Here is a 12,308-nt window from a genome sequence, read left to right as displayed (position 1 = left end):
GGGCCCAGATGGTATATTCCCGGCCATGCTACAAGTTTCAAGTAGGGCGGTCGTGGAATGGCTGAAAATAATATTCGATGGGTGCATAAGACTGAATCATGTACCGCACTCTTGGAGAACTGCTCGTGTAGTTTTCCTACCAAAGGCGGGAGGATCGGTCACGTGTATCCCAAAAATGGGTCTATAATTTTATATATTGGTTTCCGATCGGTTTGATTAATTTTCGTATATTTTTTGTTAAGCTTTTCCGATCTATTCTGAACTATCTATAATCTTTATAACTAGTTTAACATCATTTCTGCTCAAACCCTTTGAGAGGCTGATAGATATGTACATAAAGTCCAACGTGGCTGAAAACTGCTCTCCACAACACACCATGCGTACATCAAAGGCTAGTCGCTAGACACCGCATTGCATAGGGTGGTAATAAGCGTAGAGAAAGTCCTGGAATATAAGGAATATGCTCTAGGAGTCTTCTCAGATATTGCCGGGGCTTTCAATGATGTCTTTAAATGGGCGATTATGGATGGTCTTAATTACATTAAAGTACCAGCCTTAACCAGATGAATCGGCTGCATGTTAAATTGCAGGAAGATTACATCACAATGGGGATTGTACGAGGCCACGAAATCAGTGGACAGGGGAACGCCGCAGGGAGGGGTGCTATCACCTCTGCTGTGGACGCTGGTCATCAACCAACTGCTCAGGCGATTTGATGAGAGACCCGTAAAACTTACGGCTTACGCGGATGACGTTGCAATTGTCATAAGTGGAAAATGCCTTCCAACGATTAACTCTTTGATGGGCGCTTCGAGATATTCATATCTGGCCATCAAATGTCGGGTTGAAAGTCAACGCGGATAAGACGGATATGGTCTTGTTTACAAAGAGGTACAGGGTCCCAAATTGGATCAGGCCTAAGTTAGGAGGGGTGACCCTACAGGAGAAAACTTGCACAACGTATCTAGGAATCATCCTAGACAGTAAGCTGACATGGAAGCTCAACGTGGAGGAGAGAGTGAAGAACGCTTCAACGGCCCTTTATGCATGTAAAAGAATGCTGGGGTGTACGTGGGGCTTATCGCCCCCTCTTTCTCATTGGGTTTTTACGGCGATTGTAAGCCCTATCCTATACTATGGAGTTCTTGTTTGGTGGAAAGCCACAAAAAAAGCAACCTACCTAAAAAAATTAGAGGGGGTATGCAGACTATAAATGCTTAGCATTACGGGAGCCCTGAACACAACCCCGACAGCTGCACTATATTTCATTTTGCACATTCCACCTGTAGACCTGGTAGCAAAGAACATAGCGTTAACAACTGCAACCAGGCTCGGTGCCTCGGGGTAGCTTGAGCGCCGACCATACGGCCATAGTAGTATAGCGTCATCAATCACAAGACGAACAGACTACCTAATTCCCTATCTGCGCTTCGAAGGCGATCTTAAGGCCACAATAGAGGTGGACGGTTGGCGCAAGGGTGCTCAAATAGTGGACGGGCGATACATTTGTACACAGATGGTTCCAAATTAGTGGAAGGAGTAGGGTCTGCGGTATACTGTGCTGATCCAGAAATAAACAGATCTTACAGGCTGCCGGATTACTATAGCGTTTTCCAAGCGGAAATAGTAGCCGTAACCAAAGCAGTAAAAACCCTGGAAGAAAATAGCCCAAGTTGCAATCGTGTTAACTTTTATATTGACAGTCAAGCAGCAATTAAAGCAATAATCTCGCATAGCACAGCATCTAAATGCGTGTTAGAGTGTAAGCAGTCCCTGGAGAGAATCGGGACAGGGAGAAGCATACATCTATATTGGGTCCCAGGGCATATGGGAATAGATAGGAATGAAAAAGTGGATGAGTTCGCTAAAAAGGGCGCCTCCCTTGAAGCTTGCTACGTCGACGTCCCAATTAGATTGTGCGAAATTAAGCGAAGGCGAGAGGTGCACATGATCGACCAGGCAGGAAAGGCTTAGGTTCAAGCGCGGGGCTGTAAATTGTCGAAAATTATGTGCAGGTCTTAAACCTTAGACTAAACAAGTTGCTTCTACCATTAAAAAGAGAGGACTGTAGACTCATGAGGGGTATTCTGACTGGACATTGCCTTCTGGTGTCACATGCTTTTAAATTAGGCTTGGTCAGTGATAGCAGATGTAGGAAGTGCGGGCTGGAAGAGGAAACGATCGAGCACGTTCTGTGCTCGTGCCCTGCGATTGCCAGGCTAAAACTCCAGCTATTAGGAGTGATACGGCTGTCAGGTTTAGTAGCAGCAAGTGGTTTAAATCCTAGGAGGCTTCTAGTATTCCCCAAGAGGACGGAGTTATTTTATAACATAGGACCTGGTTTTTGATAGGTTCCTCAGTTTGGCCGTTAAAACAAATTTGTGGTAACACTACGGACTTATTCAGTCTATGTGAGGTCCTCATGAACCGGCCAGCTCAACCTAACCTAACCTGCCACAAAGCAGTAAAACATACGCACTGCATATCTTTTCATTTGTTACCTTGACTTATGTTCTTGCACTTCACTGATTTTAAAAACCATTTGTGTCACTATTTAAAGAACCTCGTGGCTGTCACCTTTTTTTGACCGCCGCTTAATGCACAAATAATTTTTAGTTTTCTTGTTATAATTGAATACTTAAGTAGTGACGTCTATTGTTGACTGATTGTTGATGCATCACCAGTTTGCATAAGTCACATGCTTCATCAATTTTTATATATTTTTACATTCAGCGTGCTTTGCACACAAAGTTAACTTTGATCGGATAACGGTTGGTGTACAGGTATAAAGAAATCGAGACATCCATATATCAAAATCATCAGTGTCGAAAAAAAATTTGATTTCTTATCTGGACCCAGAATAGATCGGTATTGAAAATGAGCGAAATCGGGTGATAACCACGCCCACTTTTTATATATATAACATTTTGTGAAACACAAAAAACCTGATAATTTAGTAAATAGTTTCTTATTATTCATTTTGTGTTTGCCGAGTCATTGTGCATTTGTGTTTTTGCTGCAATTTTTGATTGGCACCTTTTCACCTTGCAATTGTTTTTGTGCGCACACTTTTTGTTTTTCTCGAAATTTACTGTCTTCGCAGCTGTTTACGTCGCTTTTTAAGTTCAAGTGACAGTGACTCTAAAACTGCTAGCTACCGCTAAGCTCCCAAACTTTCTGAGTTGCTTTATATATAACCTTTCTCATTCTCAGTGCTATTTCAACTGTTTTTTCTTTGTAATTTACAAACATATCTCTACCATTTCTATATTCTTTGTAAAGGAGCCTTAATTTTATTATATTACCTTTCCATTAATATTATATTACATACAACAACAAACGAATCTCATTGTACTATGTACTAGACTAAGCAATCGATAAATAAAGACACTTCGCTATTACATTTTGAGCAACCTAAGGAAAAGTCGTTTTCAAACCTTTTTTCTGTATGATAACCAATAGTAAGGATCTGGGCACTATTATACCCATAGATATTCACTGGAATATTGGTGATACACCAGGAACATAAATTAATAAAGATTCAAGTAAGTACATTGAATGCAAGAACACCACAAACTGGCGACGAGTCCAAACACACAGTCATTCAAAATGGAAGACTTATTTAAAGCAATGATTATGGTACCTCAATTTGAGCCCAGCATGGAGACATGGACAATATGGCGTGAAAAATTAGACATTCACTTGGCCGAAGTAAAATGTGAGGAAGAGGAAGTAAAGAAAAACGTGTTGCTCAAAATGGTGGGTACGGCCGCATACGGTACACTACACAGTTTATATAGTCCGAAATCTCCTCGACAAAAAACCTTCAAAGAATTGTGCCTAATTTTAGAGACACATTATACGCCTCCAGTAATTGTGTTCCAAGAACGAAAGAAATTTCACTCATCCAAACAATTAGATAGCGAAACAGCTGCAGAGTGGTACACTCGCGTAAAAAAGCTTGCGTTAACCTGCAAATTTGCAGAAAATTTAAATGCGTTTATTTTAAATCAGTTTATCGTTGGGGCAAAGACCAAAATATACGAAAAATTATGTGAAGAAACTGAAAATATAACGTGTGAAGAAGCTTTAAGCAATGGTTCTTGAGTGCAAAATGGCGGCTAAGGTTGAAAATAAAAGTGAGGTTAGCGTGAACTTCATGAAAAAGAAGAAAAATTACAACAAAGACACGAGTCAATCCAACAAAAACGACCGAAAAACATGTAGTCATTGCGGTTGGCGTAATCATGAGTCCGAAAAATGCAAATTTAAGAAAAGCAAATGCAATTCATGCGGTAAAATTGGTCACCTTGCTTCTGTATGCCGGATGAAAGTGCAATTAAATTATGTATCAAATAGTAGTAAGGTTGAAGATGACTGGAAAGATGATATTTTTAATTATTCTATCTTTAGTGTAAATGATCAAAAGCCGAACGGGGTGTATTCTCTTTCTGTGTCGTTTGATGGAGTTGAGGTTAGAGCAGCCTGCGATACAGGTGCACCATGTACGCTGATATCAGAAAAATTTTTCAAACAACACTTTAACAAAAATATTCGCAAGTGTAAAACACCATTCCTTGATTATAGTGGTGATCGCATACAAATTGTTGGTGAATACAATGCACAGATTATGTACTTGGGTATTAAGAAAGCGATTACTATAGCTGTGACCAAACATGATAACCCACCTCTGTTAGGTAGATCATTTTTACGGGCGTTCAATTTTGAACTTTTACAAGTCAACTCAATTAACAATCTTACTAAAGAGGAGTTAGCTCGGAATATTGAGAGTGAATTTTCAAATGTTTTTCAAGACTCACTTGGTAAATACAATGTGAGCAAATTATCTTTATCTATTATTGAAGGTTCGAAACCATTTTTTTTTAAACCGCGTCCGTTGCCATTGGCATGGAAAGCCCAAGTTGAAACAAAACTACGTAATCTAATGAAACAAGGAGTTCTTGAATTAGTTGACCACTCTGACTGGGGTACAACTTTAGTCCCAGTCTTGAAGCCAAACGGTGATTTGAGAATATGTGCTGATTACAAAGTAACTTTGAACAAGTGTTGACGTAAAATATCCCTTGCCGCGCATTGAAGAAATTTTCGCAGCTCTACAAGGTGGGGAATTGTTTACCAAGCTCCATTTAACGAATGCGTATAACCAATTAGAGTTAGATGAAGCATCACAATTATTATGTACGTGGAGTACACACATAGGCACACTCAAAGTCACTAGTTTGCCATTTGGTATCAAGCCTGCGGCTGCAATATTTCAAAAAACAATTGAAAGCCTATTGCGTAACATCGCAAACGTCATAGTTTATCAAGATGATATTACTATTACAGGCAAAAATATGGAAGAGCATTAAAAACTGTATGACTTGTGTTGAAGAAATTAAGAGCAGCGAACATAACTTTAAATTCGAAAAAGACAGTTTTCGTTCAAGAAAAAATCACCTATCTAGGATTTTCCATAGATAAGAACGGTTTAACAAAAACTGACGAAAGAATAAAAAGCGTAAAAGATGCACCTATCCCTAAAAATATTTCTGAAGTAAAAGCCTTTGCGGGGATGGTAAATTATTATGCAAAATTTATTAAAAATTTTGCACATAAAATGTTACCTTTATACGAATTACTGCAAAAGAATGTTAAATTTGTGTGGTCAAAGAAATGTCAGAAAGCCTATGAAGAGATAAAAAATGATATATGTTCGGATCAAGTTCTTGTTCATTTTAATCAAAACTTACCAATAGTTTTAACTACTGATGCATGTAATAACGCAGTAGCGGGAGTTTTGTCGCATAAGTTTCCTGATAATTCTTTGAAACCCATAGCTTTTGTTTCTAGAGCTCTAAGCAAAAGTGAAAAGAATTATAGCACTTTAGAGAAAGAAGCACTAGCAATTATATTTTCAGTAACCAAACTCAAACAATACCTATTAGGCAACAAATTAAAGTTGTTAACAGATCACAAACCACTTGGTGTCAGTTTTCAGTGAAAATAAGGGTTTACCTGTTATGGCATCGGCTGGGGTTCAAAGGTGGGCACTAATTCTATCTGGCTTCAATTATACCGTAGAGTATGTCAAGGGCAGTCTTAATGATGCGGACAACTTATCAAGAATTCCACAATCTGTTATTGGTAAAGATTTACCAGAATGCAATTATATAAATTTTGTTGAGTCTGATAATCACATTTCTTTAAGTTTTAATGATATCGCAAGAGAAAACGGGATCCTTTATTTTCAAGACTGCTTGAAGCAATTCAAGGTGGTACACTACAAAATGTAAAAAATGAAAGTTTTAAAGCACATCGCGACAAGGCAGACCAGTTGAGCGTTGAATATGGATGTATCATGTGGGGTTATAGAACGGTCATTCCACAGAAATTAAAACGATCGGTCTTAGAATCGCTACATCTTTCTCATCTGGGTATAGTTAAAACAAAAGGTCTCGCGCGATCCTATGTATGGTGGCCAGGGTTAGATAATGATATCGAGATGTTAATAAAAAGTTGTAAACCATGTCAAGTTCTACAGTCTAGTCCAGAAAAGAGTAAGTTAATTTCATGGAAACCAACAGATTCTGTTTGGAGTAGAATTCACCTAGACTTTGCAGGACCTATTAAAAACTTTCATTTTCTTATTGTCATTGACTCTTATTCCAAATGGGTGGAGATATTTAAGACCAAAGACATAACATCCAAGTTTGTTATAAGTAAACTAAGAGAAACTTTCAGTCGTTTTGGACTGGTGGATGTGTTGGTCAGTGACAATGGCTCACAATTCACTTCAGCCGATTTCAAGGAATTTGTACGTTGCAATGGAATAAAACAAACATTAGCACCACCTGGCCACCCAGCATCAAACGGTCAAGCTGAAAACTTTGTAAAAACCTTTAAAAAGTCATTTCATGCTTGTCTGAAAGCAAATAATAATGCTAATATTGACATTATAATTAATCGATTCTTGGCAGACTATCGCAACTCAGTACATTGTACCACAGGCGAGTCTCCAGCTAAAATTTTTTTTGGTAGGCAACTCAGGACACGTTTCTCTACTCTCAAGCCTCCTTTGGTAAAGCAAAAAATTATTGAAAAACAAGAAAATAGTGAACGCAACTACCGTGGAAAACGTGAATTAGAACTGAGTCAGGGTCAAAAAGTTTGGGTCCGTGATTACAGTAATCCTAACAAAGCTAGTTGGTCACCTGGTACAATTCAAAAAGCACTAGGTCCTAGGTCGTACAGCTGTGTATTGTTAAATAATAAGACTATTAAAAAGACATTTAAACCAAATTCGTTGTCGAAATTCTGATGACGGGTCGGAATCAACAACCACTAAAGATACAAATATTGGTGCTGGTGATCCCGAATCGCCAAGTGTAAACGATAAACCGGATAACGACAACAATGATAAGGACAATAGTGAAGAGAATACACTTCAGTCAGCCGATATAGTAACTCCTAGACGTGAATTAAGACCTCGCCAGGACGGTAAAGTCATTAAAAATTAATTAAAACATTTCATCATTTATAGTATAACTAAAACTTCAAATAATATCACTTGTTTTTTTTTTATGAATATCAATACTTTTATTTAAACGTTCACAAGATGATTAACTAGCATTGTAAGAAAAGAAACATAAGAAGAAAAATTTCATATGAAGCATGAATTACAAACAATACCAATTTTAAGTACTAATCAATGTTCTTGAATTTTCATCAAAATAATTAATTGGCATTATATAAAAGAATATATTATAAACTTAAGAAAGTTTCCACTTGTAAGGGGGGCGTGTAAAGGAGCCTTAATTTTATTATATTACCTTTCCATTAATATTATATTACATACAACAACAAACGAATCTCATTGTGCTATGTACTAGACTAAGCAATCGATAAATAAAGACACTTCGCTATTACATTTTGAGCAACCTAAGGAAAAGTCGTTGTTAAACCTTTTTTCTGTAAGATAACCAATAGTAAGGATCTGGGCACTATTATACCCATAGATATTCACTGGAATATTGGTGATACACCAGGAACATAAATTAATACAGATTCAAGTAAGTACATTGAATGCAAGAACACCACATTCTTATACTAGTTTCTTTTCACCTTTCTATAAAAAATTACTTGCATTTTCAAAAACTATCAGGTAAAAAGCGAATCCGAACGTTTCGTCTCTTGCTGGCTTTGCGATGGGCTCGCCCATGGAAAGTGCGCGGGACTGACGACTAGAGTTGTTGACACTGTCAATGGTGGGGAGAAGGGAGTACGTTGGCCATGCATTAAATGCAGATCAACTGAGGTTGACCTATTTAAACTGTTTAGACAAACACGAAATGCGTTTTCTGATATTGCTAAAGAGTTTTCCATAATCACGGAAAAGTTCAATCAATACGATAGCTTGTTCAAATCCTTCAAGTGTTTGGATGAGTTACCGCATTGTTTAAATAGAAATAAAGACAACCGCGATAATAATCAAAAACATTCTGAAGACTCACCTAATGCTTTGAATCTTAATCCTGCTCAGAACATTAATCTTCCGCAAGTGGAGCTCATAGACTTGGCTTCCCCTAATCCGCAAGCTGTGGTTCCATCCACTGCTAAGGCCGCGGAAAAACCTTAGAGCCTCAAACTGTAACTTCTGAAACTGTAACTTCTCAATCTGTGACTTCTTATTCAGTAGCACCGGCTAAGAAGCTGGTTGTAGTCCCGCTCAAAAAATCGATTTTTGTATCTCGCTTTGACAAAGACACTTCCGTTGAGGATATCAAGTCTTATGTCACTTCGAAAATTAAGGCTGACGGCATGATTTTAAGAAAATTTAAATTTAATTACGAAAGGAACATTTCTTCATTTAGAACTGATGTCTACTCAGAAGATTTTGATGAACTTTTGGACAGCGCATTTTGGCCGCCAGGGGCTTTTGTTCGCGAATTTGTGCATAAGAATTTTGAGATTACTCAAAATGTAACAAAAATTCCTCCTCAAAGTTCCGATCCAAAAAACTTAATTTAATATCTTGCTTAAGCATTTACTACCAAAACGTTAGAGGCTTAAATACTAAATTAACTGACTTATATTTGAAAACCATTCACTGTAACTATAATATTATTGCTTTTACCGAAACATGGCTGAAACCCAATGTTTTAAATTCCGAAATTTTTTGTGGTGAGTATCAGACCTATAGAAATGATCGCTTAAATAGGACCGGAGGTGGTGTCTTGCTAGCTGTACATTCTTCAATTCCATCTGAAGATGTTAATTTAGTCGAAGTTGATTCCATCGAGTTTAAGTGCATCCGAATCTTACTACACCGGGGTCATATTTACTTAGCCGTTTGCTATATTCCACCGTCTTCTGATCTATCAGTGTATATGCACCATATTTCACTGTTGCAATCAGTCAATTCGATGATAAAGTCCACGGACTCAATGATTGTTTTAGGCGACTTTAACCTGCCACATATATCTTGGAATACCGTTGATCACAATATTGTCCCGTATCATCCAAGATGCATAACAATGACTTTTTGGATGGAATTACTGATCTTTGCCTTAATCAGATCAACTTCTTTCCAAATAAGTATGGAAAATTCTTAGACTTAGCATTTGTTGACGACATATCTTAATTCTCTATAAATCGGTGTCAACCTCTTGTTTTGCCAGAAGACGCTTACCATGCTTCTCTTGAGATAACTTACGAAATCATAAGCAACGAAGTCGGCTGCACTAACAAAACATGTGTCTCTACCAGATGCTTTTATTTTTCCAAAACTAATTTCAACAATTTAAATAAAGAGCTTTCTGAGATAACTTGGCCTCGATATAAAGAGGATGTAGAGGAAAACGTTTTACATTTTAATAAAACCATTTATACTTTATTTGAAAAACATGTGCCCAAACGCAAATGCTCGTACATTGAACCAGTGCAAGCCTGGTTTACTAAAGATTTAAAAGCTTTAAAAAATAAGAAATTTTTTCACTCATAAGTATTTTGAAATTAATAAAAAGTGTTATAAAGCTTACATATGTAAAATTAAAAGAAACATTAATTGCCACCCGAAGTCTTTTTATGATTTCGTAAATTCTAAACGCAGAACTAACGGATTTCCTTCTGCCATGAAGTTTAGAAATAGCATTTCCAGCGACGATCAAGAGATTGCAAACTTCTTCGCTCAATTCTTTCACTCTAATTACTCTGCTGTGGTTGATTCATCACCTACAAATTATCCGTATGAGCTCCATTCTAGTAACTCAATATATGCCCCACATTTGCTGCCTGAAGATGTTCTACTACATCTAAAGACCCTAAAAGAATCCTTCAAATACGGTCCCTATTTGATCCCAACATGTTTTCTTAAAAAATGTGCGGAATACATTTACCAGCCCCTTACTGATCTGTTTAACCTCTCTTTAAAAAATGGCATTTTCCCGACGGCTTGGAAGGAATCTTTTCTTATCCCACTCCATAAAAAAGGAAGCAAGTCGTCTATTGAAAACTATCGTGGAATAGCAAAGCTCTCCGCTATCCCTAAGCTTTTCGAAGCAATCGTTACTAATCACCTTACATTTTCGATTTCTACATTGATAGATAGTTCTCAGCATGGCTTTTGTAGAGCCAAATCCACCACAACCAATTTGCTTGAATTTACAACTCACGTCTTTAATGGGTTTAGAAACAATCATCATACCGACGTTATATACACTGATTTCAGCAAAGCATTCGACAAAGTACGCCACTCATTACTTGTTTATAAACTCGAATTGCTTGGTTTTCAACCTGGCCTAACTCGCTGGATCTCCTCCTATCTTTGCGGTAGAACTCAAAGAGTCATTTTTAAAAAAATTTGTTCGAATGTCATCGATGTTCCCTCCGGTGTGTCTCAGGGCAGCCATCTCGGTCCTATTCTGTTTTTGATCTTTATAAACGATGTTTCCACAACTATAAAATATTCTAAAATTTTAATGTATGCCGACGACGTAAAATTTTTTAAGTCATACGCGTCGGTTGAAGAACGTTCTGTACTCCAGGCGGATTTAAATAGTTTAGTTACTTGGTGTAATGCGAATTTTATGCCTCTCAACATAGAAAAATATAAATCCATGTGTTTTTCACGTGGTAACATACAGCCAGATTTCTACACAATTAATGGCCAAACTCTGGAAAGCGTTGATGTTTTTGTCGACTTGGGAGTTACAATGAATTGCAAACTTAGTTTCAACCCTCATATTAATGCCACAGTCAATAAAGCGAGAGGAGTTTTAGCATTTGTGAAAAGATGGGCAAAGGAGTTTAGTGATCCTTACGTTACAAAAACCCTTTTTACATCATTGGTGAGGCCGATATTAGAATATGGATCGATAATTTGGAATCCGCGTTATCAAGTTCATGTGGATAGACTAGAATCAATTCAAAAACAGTTTTTACTTTAGAAATCTTCAATGGGACTCTCCGTATAATCTTCCTCCTTACACTAATCGATTAAAACTAATAAATCTTCCTACCCTTGCAAGTCGTAGAGAAATGCTAGGTGTACTATTTATGGCTAGACTTTTAAATGGATCGATTTCAAGCCCATTTCTATTGAACGAAGTAAACTTGAATGTTCCATGCCGAGTTTCAAGGCATTATAAACCTATAATTCTTAAACAATGCAGAAGCAATTTCCAACTACACGAACCTTTTCGATGTTTATGTGAAGATTATAACTCTCACTCGAGAATAATTGATGTTTCGGACTCGCTCTTTGCCATAAAAAAGACGGTTCTATCTTCTCTTAATAATTAAAAAATTATATTTATACTTTTAGTCTATTGTATTTTGTGAATCTATATTTCTCAGCTGATGAGTTTCTCTGTAGCTGAGCGGTTTTAGATCTCGGCGCTTAAGAAGCCACTGCCTCTCAAAGACTCGGTAACAAAAAAAAAAAAAATTATAAGTAACACATAAATAAGAATTAGGATACAAAAAATAAATAAAAAAACAAACAAAAAAAAAAAAAAAATAAAAACAAAAAAAGTATGTATGAATTAAAAAAAAAAAAACAGGATTAGCCTGTTTCGTCGGGCCACTTGAGGGCAGTGCGCTGCCACAACGTCCGAGTTAAAAAAAAAAAAAAAAAAAAAAAAAAAAAAAAAAAAATACACCTAGAATGTTGAAATTTGACACGTGGACTGATATTCAGACTTTTGATAAAAATTTTAAAACATATTTTAAAATGGGCGTGGTGCCTCTCACTTTGTGATAAAATCAATTTTACAAATATTATTAATCATAAACCAAAAATCGTGAAA

The sequence above is a fragment of the Eurosta solidaginis genome, chromosome 5 (assembly GCF_040869045.1).
Source record: "Eurosta solidaginis isolate ZX-2024a chromosome 5, ASM4086904v1, whole genome shotgun sequence".
In the NCBI taxonomy this organism is placed as follows: domain Eukaryota; kingdom Metazoa; phylum Arthropoda; class Insecta; order Diptera; family Tephritidae; genus Eurosta; species Eurosta solidaginis.
The sequence above is the reverse complement of the archived record's forward strand: the minus strand, read 5'-3'. Positions refer to the sequence as shown.